The following is an 8,601-nucleotide window of genomic DNA, read 5'->3' on the forward strand; positions in this document are numbered from 1 at the left end:
CTCCAGATTGACGTAGTCCCTCACAAGCACCATGCCCCTCCGCACGATGACAATCGGGTCTAGCTCCTGCTTATTAAAAAGACAGATGTTCTGTCCCTCCCACAGGGCCTGTGTCACTGCGCAGACGACACGCCACCAGCACCTCAGGGAGGGAGATGTTATTCCCCTGGCAGGGCCATAAAGGATCCGCTGGGCGGTCGTCCGCACAGGAACGGCAAACCTGCGGAGGAACAGGAAAAACAGGAGCCAGACCCTGCAGGCGGAGGGGCAATCCCTAAAGATATGAGCCTCCGTCTCCTTCCCCAGACAACCATATGGGTAATACACCTGCTGGGCATGTCCAATACAGTGGTGGACATTCTCTCCAGGGGATCTGGACAACTCAGTGTGGAGACTAAATCTTCAGGTGGTGGAGCAGATCTGGAAGAAGCTGGGATGAGCTCGGGTCGACCTCTTTGCTACACAGGCAACGGGTGGTTTCGAAACAGCAACTGGCGCACTGGGTGGCGGACGCGATCCGGCTCACCTAGGAGACTGCTAATGTTCCCATGCCTCAACACATCTCCGCACACTCAACAAGGGAACAGGCCACGTCGTGGGCTCTCTTTCACGGTGCCATACTTGAAGATCTGTGCAATGCTGCAACCTGGTCCGGTCAACAGACCTTCACAAGGTTCTACCACCCCAACATAGCGGACCGGCTGCTTTCAATGATTGGCAGGTATATATATACACTCACCTAAAGGATTATTAGGAACACCTGTTAAATTTCTCATGAATGCAATTATCTAACCAACCAATCACATGGCAGTTGCTTCAATACATTTAGGGGTGTGGTCCTGGTCAAGACAATCTCCTGAACTCCAAACTGAATGTCTGAATGGGAAAGAAAGGTGATTTAAGCAATTTTGAGCGTGGCATGGTTGTTGGTGCCAGACGGGCCGGTCTGAGTATTTCACAATCTGCTCAGTTACTGGGATTTTCACGCACAACCATTTCTAGGGTTTACAAAGAATGGTGTGAAAAGGGAAATACATCCAGTATGCGGCAGTCCTGTGGGCGAAAATGCCTTGTTGATGCTAGAGGTCAGAGGAGAATGGGCCGACTGATTCAAGCTGATAGAAGAGCAACTTTGACTGAAATAACCACTCGTTACAACTCAGGTATGCAGCAAAGCATTTGTGAAGCCACAACACGTACAACCTTGAGGCGGATGGGCTACAACAGCAGAAGACCCCACCGGGTACCACTCATCTCCACTACAAATAGGAAAAACGGGCTACAGTTTGCACAAGCTCACCAAAATTGGACAGTTGAAGACTGGAAAAATGTTGCCTGGTCTGATGAGTCTCGATTTCTGTCAGAATTTGGCGTAAACAGAATGAGAACATGGATCCATCATGCCTTGTTACCACTGTGCAGGCTGGTGGTGGTGCTGTAATGGTGTGGGGGATGTTTTCTTGGCACACTTCAGGCCCCTTAGTGCCAATTGGGCATCGTTTAAATGCCATGGCCTACCTGAGCATTGTTTCTGACCATGTCCATCCCTTTATGACCACCATGTACCCATCCTCTGATGGCTACTTCCAGCAGGATAATGCACCATGTCACAAAGGTCCAATCATTTCAAATTGGTTTCTTGAACATGACAATGAGTTCACTGTACTAAACTGGCCCCCACAGTCACCAGATCTCAACCCAATAGAGCATCTTTGGGATGTGGTGGAACGGGAGCTTCGTGCCCTGGATGTGCATCCCACAAATCTCCATCAACTGCAAGATGCTATCCTATCAATATGGGCCAACATTTCTGAAGAATGCTTTCAGCACCTTGTTGAATCAATGCCACGTAGAATTAAGGCAGTTCTGAAGGCGAAAGGGGGTCAAACACAGTATTAGTATGGTGTTCCTAATAATCCTTTAGGTGAGTGTATACCATAGATCTCATGTTTCCGTCAATGGCGACATAAAGGGAAACCAAACAAACACAAAAATATACAGTACAAGGGAACTTCTAGGTTCATCAGTCTCAATAATAATACATAAAAATACAAAACATTCAAAAATTAAGTTTGCAATTTTTTTAAACATCCCCCCAACGAAACAATGTCTTTGATTTAGGGTTGCGTGTATAGATGGAAACAGTCTTCAGTACTGAGGCGCACATCACAGGAAAAACAAAATTAAAAGCAGTCATTACATCCTTAAACTGGGAAGGCGGCACACCAATCCTTATGATGCACAGGTTGAAAACACAGTCAAGGTAGTATTAAATTAATGTAGAAATAATAGCAAGTGATTTTCATTTAAATTAAAGTCATTTAAACAAAAACCCAATTATTTTGCCTGTTCAGTACAGCAGCAGGTAGTTAGTAACCTCAGGATGCATAGGACAAAATTTAAAAAAAAAATAAACTCAAAAACAAAACTGCAAATACCACTGCAACAAAAATGTTTGGTGTACCCCCACGAAACAGGCTTCCCTTTATGTTTATAATGACATGTACACACACATAACAATGATAAACAATTATGAACAAGTTCAATAGAAAAGCCAGGATTGATACAATATGTAGTACTAGTCTTTCTGTATGTGCTGAAACCTGGCAGATGAAATTCAATGTGGACAAGTGCAAGGTATTACATGCAGGTAACAAACATGTCCACTATAATTACACTATGGGAGAAATAGAACTAGATGAAGTAACACATGAGAAAGACCTAGGAGTCTACGTGGACTCCTCACTTTCTCCATCCAAACAATGTGGGGAAGCAATAAAAAAAGGCAAACACAATGCTGGGGTATATTGTCAAAAGTGTAGAATTGAGAACAAGGGCAGTGATGTTCAGACTGTACAATGCACTAGTTAGAGCTCATCTGGATACTGTGGACAGTTCTGGGCTCCACACTTCAAGAAAGATATCGCTGCTCTAGAGGCAGTTCAGACGAGAGCAACCAGACTTATTCCAGGTCTGAAGGGAATGTCCTACTGAGAGACTGAGGACCTGAACCTTTTCACCCTGGAACAGAGGAGACTATGTGGGGACTTGATTCAAGTCTTCAAAATCATGAAAGGCATCGACCACATCAAACCAGAGGAGCTTTTCCAGATCAGCAGGGACACACGCACCCGGGGACATAAATGGAAATTAGGCTTCAAGGCATTCAAGACAGAAAACAGGAGACACTTCTTCACACAGAGAGGCGTCACAATCTGAACAAACTCCCCAGCGATGTGGCTGAAGAGACAATGTGGGAACATTCAAAAACAGACTGGATAGGATCCTTGATCACTGAGTTATTAATGGACACCAAACGAGCACGATGGGGCGAATGGCCTCCTCTCGCTTGGACACTTTTTTATGTTCTTTCTTATTTAAAGTAGCCAAAGGGAAACAATCGTTAACAGCTGAATTACATTTTTTAGAGTTTAGAGTTAGAATTTTCAGTTTCAGTATATTTTCATCCCGAATTGCCAAAATGCCTCGGTGTATTTGATCAGGATCAACGTTCATCTGCCCAAGGGGTCTTTGCATGTGCACTAGCATGTAAGTCCAAACAAATATTTTAGATCAGTCCTTTAGAACACAGAGCTGTATCAAACACAGTCGTTTTATCTCATTATGAATTATTTTAACAAATAAAACCAATGCACTTGCATATTTGAGCAAGTGCATTGAGCTTGTTTTATAAATAAAAATACAGTTATATATATTTGCTAACATAAAATAACAAGTCGTTTAGTGTTAATTTTAACAATGTTTTATTTTTAATAAGGGAAGCAGGTAAGTGTTCTCTTATCTGCTCCACTGAGGCGCAGGGTGTTTAAAACACACACCACCACAGTGCATGCTGGGACTTGAGTTGGTCGAGTGTCCACACTGCCAAAATCAAATGCAACCGATGCATTTGATCCAGATCTTTACGCCGTTTGGTGAAAAGTTAACCTTTGACTTCTCTTGTGCCTTCTGAGTGGCACAAGAGAAGTCAAGAGTAAAAAGCAAGTCTTTAAACACACATTATGTGGGAGGGAAAACTACTTGAACATCAGAAGAATTCAAGCTGGAGGACTTTAGTTGGGGGGAAGAGGAAATTTAAACTGAATGAATATGTATTAGGTATATAAAACCTGAGGGAAGTTTACAGGGTGTTGTGGACCAAGGGCCAGATGTTAAAAAAAAAACAGGAACAGGTGTGCAGACCAGCAAAAAAAGGTGGTGTCCAGAAAAACTTAGTTTATTCATAGTCACTGGTTATGAAAAACGTCCATAAGGAATAACAGTTTCTAACAAAACTCAGTCCAAAAAAAGAAACAAAAACAAAAAACCCCACCAGCAGGATAACTAATGCCCCACAGCTTCCTAGTCCCAGGTTCGCTGTTAACGATATATTTACAGTGGGGGAAAAAAGTATTTGATCCCCTGCTGATTTTGTACGTTTACCCACTGACAAAGATATGATCAGTCTATAATTTTAATGGTAGGTGTATTTTAACAGTGAGAGACAGAATAACAACAACAAAATCCAGAAAAACACATTTCAAAAAAGTTATAAATTGATTTGCATGTTAATGAGGGAAATAAGTATTTGTCCCCTTAAAATTAGTACTTGGTGACAAAACCCTTGTTGGCAATCACAGAGGTCAGATGTTTCTTGTAGTTGGCCACCAGGTTTGCACACATCTCAGGAGGGATTTTGTCCCACTCCTCTTTGCAGATCCTCTCCAAGTCATTAAGGTTTCGAGGCTGACGTTTGGCAACTCGAACCTTCAGCTCCCTCCACAGATTTTCTATGGGATTAAGGTCTGGAGACTGGCTAGGCCACTACAGGACCTTAATGTGCTTCTTCTTGAGCCACTCCTTTGTTGCCTTGGCTGTGTGTTTTGGGTCATTGTCATGCTGGAATACCCATCCACGACCCATTTTCAATGCCCTGGCTGAGGGAAGGAGGTTCTCACCCAAGATTTGGCAGTACATGGCCCCGTCCATCGTCCCTTTGATGCGGTGAAGTTGTCCTGTCCCCTTAGCAGAAAAACACCCCCAAAGCATAAGGTTTCCACCTCCATGTTTGACGGTGGGGATGGTGTTCTTGGGGTCATTCCTCCTCCTCCAAACACGGCGAGTTGAGTTGATGCCAAAGAGCTCGATTTTGGTCTCATCTGAGACCACTTTCACCCAGTTCTCGTCTGAATCATTCAGAAGTTCATTGGCAAACTTCAGACGGGCCTGTACATGTGCTTTCTTGAGCAGGGGGACCTTGCGGGCGCTGCAGGATTTCAGTCCTTCACGGCGTAGTGTGTTACCAATTGTTTTCTTGGTGACTATGGTCCCAGCTGCCTTGAGATCATTAACAAGATCCTCCCGTGTAGTTCTGGGCTGATTCCTCACCGTTCTCATGATCATTGAGTCTCCACGAGGTGAGATCTTGCATGGAGCCCCAGACCGAGGGAGACTGACAGTTATTTTGTGTTTCTTCCATTTGCGAATAATTGCACCAACTGTTGTCACCTTCTCACCAAGCTGCTTGGCGATGGTCTTGTAGCCCATTCCAGCCTTGTGTAGGTCTACAATCTTGTCCCTGACATCCTTGGACAGCTCTTTGGTCTTGGCCGTGGTGGAGAGTTTGGAATCTGATTGATTGATTGCTTCTGTGTCTTTTATACAGGTAACGAGCTGAGATTAGGAGAGTCCCTTTAAGAGAGTGCTCCTAATCTCAGCTCGTTACCTGTATAAAAGACACCTGGGAGCCAGAAATCTTGCTGATTGATAGGGGATCAAATACTTATTTCCCTCATTAACATGCAAATCAATTTATAACTTTTTTGAAATGAGTTTTTCTGTACTTTTTTGCTGTTATTCTGTCTCTCACTGTTAAAATACACCTACCATTAAAATTATAGACTGATCATTTCTTTGTCAGTGGGCAAACGCACAAAATCAGCAGGGGATCAAATACTTTTTTCCCCCCACTGTACCATCCGGCCCACTCCAGCACCATCTCCCCCACTGACTCCTTGGTTCCGCTTTTCTACTATAGTTCACTTAGCCCCGCCCTCTGGACCAAACCATTAGACAATCATGGTAGCAAGATAAAAGAGAAATTACACAACCCCAAACATACATTGCCAAAATAAGCTTACATAAACGTAACAACTTATAATAAAATAGTTTGAAGGAACAACCCTAATCTATAAACTAGGGAAATTACATTCCACACCAAGACCTTAACCTCCACCCCCCCCATGTCAGGAATTAGGTGACCTAGGTCTCTAAAGTCCCTTCCTAACATGTGCCTCTGTAACCCTCCACTGCCTTCCCCAAAATGGCCGCTCTACCACCCCACCCCAGGTAAGCCTTTGTTTGGGAAGATTTTTTCAAGCATCTTTAACCGAGGAATTAGCCTGCTCCACCACACAGGGTATTTAAATCTGTCATTGAACATGCAGGAAGCAGCTATAGAATTACCCATTAGACAAAGAGGAGTGTGATCTGTTTTATTATAATACCTATTAAGGTACTTGCTGATTCGTATGCATTCACAGTATGTATGATATATGTTTACCTAAAGCTTCAGAGAAGAGGATGGAAGTGTAGGAAACACAATCAGAATTCAGCACAAGAGTCATCCATTAATTATTACGATCCTGTTGAGTAAGTCCTGTTGTTTCCTACACAATACAAGATTCAGGCTGTGTGTTGCTTTCCTGTTCTGAAATACATTCGGTTCATAGGTTCTCTTCCCAAGCCTTGTTCTGCACTGGCCTCTGCTGGCGACACTGTGAACTTTCCAATACACACACACACTAAATGTAATTATACGTTTACGTGCGTTTACACGTGCCATTTCTGATATGACAACATGCTTCGGTAACTTTGTTCAGGATCAGTGGTGTCGCGTCTACACTGCCATTTGATCAGGACCAACTTTCAGCAGCCCCTGGGTCTCGCATGTGCAAGTACATATTTGGTGGTTTGCTTCATTGTCTCAATAATATATATATATATATATATATATATATATATATATATATATATACACTCACCTAAAGGATTATTAGGAACACCATACTAATACTGTGTTTGACCCCCTTTCGCCTTCAGAACTGCCTTAATTCTACGTGGCATTGATTCAACAAGGTGCTGAAAGCATTCTTTAGAAATGTTGGCCCATATTGATAGGATAGCATCTTGCAGTTGATGGAGATTTGTGGGATGCACATCCAGGGCACAAAGCTCCCGTTCCACCACATCCCAAAGATGCTCTATTGGGTTGAGATCTGGTGACTGTGGGGGCCAGTTTAGTACAGTGAACTCATTGTCATGTTCAAGAAACCAATTTGAAATGATTCGACCTTTGTGACATGGTGCATTATCCTGCTGGAAGTAGCCATCAGAGGATGGGTACATGGTGGTCATAAAGGGATGGACATGGTCAGAACGATGCTCAGGTAGGCCGTGGCATTTAAACGATGCCCAATTGGCACTAAGGGGCCTAAAGTGTGCCAAGAAAACATCCCCCACACCATTACACCACCACCACCAGCCTGCACATTGGTAACAAGGCATGATGGATCCATGTTCTCATTCTGTTTATGCCAAATTCTGACTCTACCATCTGAATGTCTCAACAGAAATCGAGACTCATCAGACCAGGCAACATTTTTCCAGTCTTCAACTGTCCAATTTTGGTGAGCTTGTGCAAATTGTAGCCTCTTTTCCCTATTTGTAGTGGAGATGAGTGGTACCCGGTGGGGTCTTCTGCTGTTGTAGCCCATCCGCCTCAAGGTTGTACGTGTTGTGGCTTCACAAATGCTTTGCTGCATACCTCGGTTGTAACGAGTGGTTATTTCAGTCAAAGTTGCTCTTCTATCAGCTTGAATCAGTTGGCCCATTCTTCTCTGACCTCTAGCATCAACAAGGCATTTTCGCCCACAGGACTGCCACATACTGGATGTTTTTCCCTTTTCAAACCATTCTTTGTAAACCCTAGAAATGGTTGTGCGTGAAAATCCCAGTAACCGAGCAGATTGTGAAATACTCAGACCGGCCCGTCTGGCACCAACAACCATGCCACGCTCAAAATTGCTTAAATCACCTTTCTTTCCCATTCAGACATTCAGTTTGGAGTTCAGGAGATTGTCTTGACCAGGACCACACCCCTAAATGCATTGAAGCAACTGCCATGTGATTGGTTGGTTAGATAATTGCATTAATGAGAAATTGAACAGGTGTTCCTAATAATCCTTTAGGTGAGTGTATATATATATATATATATATATATATATATATATTATTCCTGAAAGGCTTTATAAATCACTTTTAGATTTTATTTTATACTTAATATAAACTAGGGTTATCTTATATATTGTTATAAACTCCACATGGTCTATGATGGCCTGATGGGGTTGACTGGGACAATGTGTTTGTGTCATAACCCATCTCTCCTGTTTCAATAGAATACAAATGTATGAAATCATCACGCACAAGTCATTTAAACAATTGTAATACCAATGATAATACCTTACCAGAAAGACGAATGGAGATATTCCGCTTGAAACATTAAGGGAAAGAAACAAGAAAAATATTAAAACACAAACTGTA

Source organism: Amia ocellicauda, chromosome 18, assembly GCF_036373705.1.
Source record: "Amia ocellicauda isolate fAmiCal2 chromosome 18, fAmiCal2.hap1, whole genome shotgun sequence".
NCBI lineage: Eukaryota > Metazoa > Chordata > Actinopteri > Amiiformes > Amiidae > Amia > Amia ocellicauda.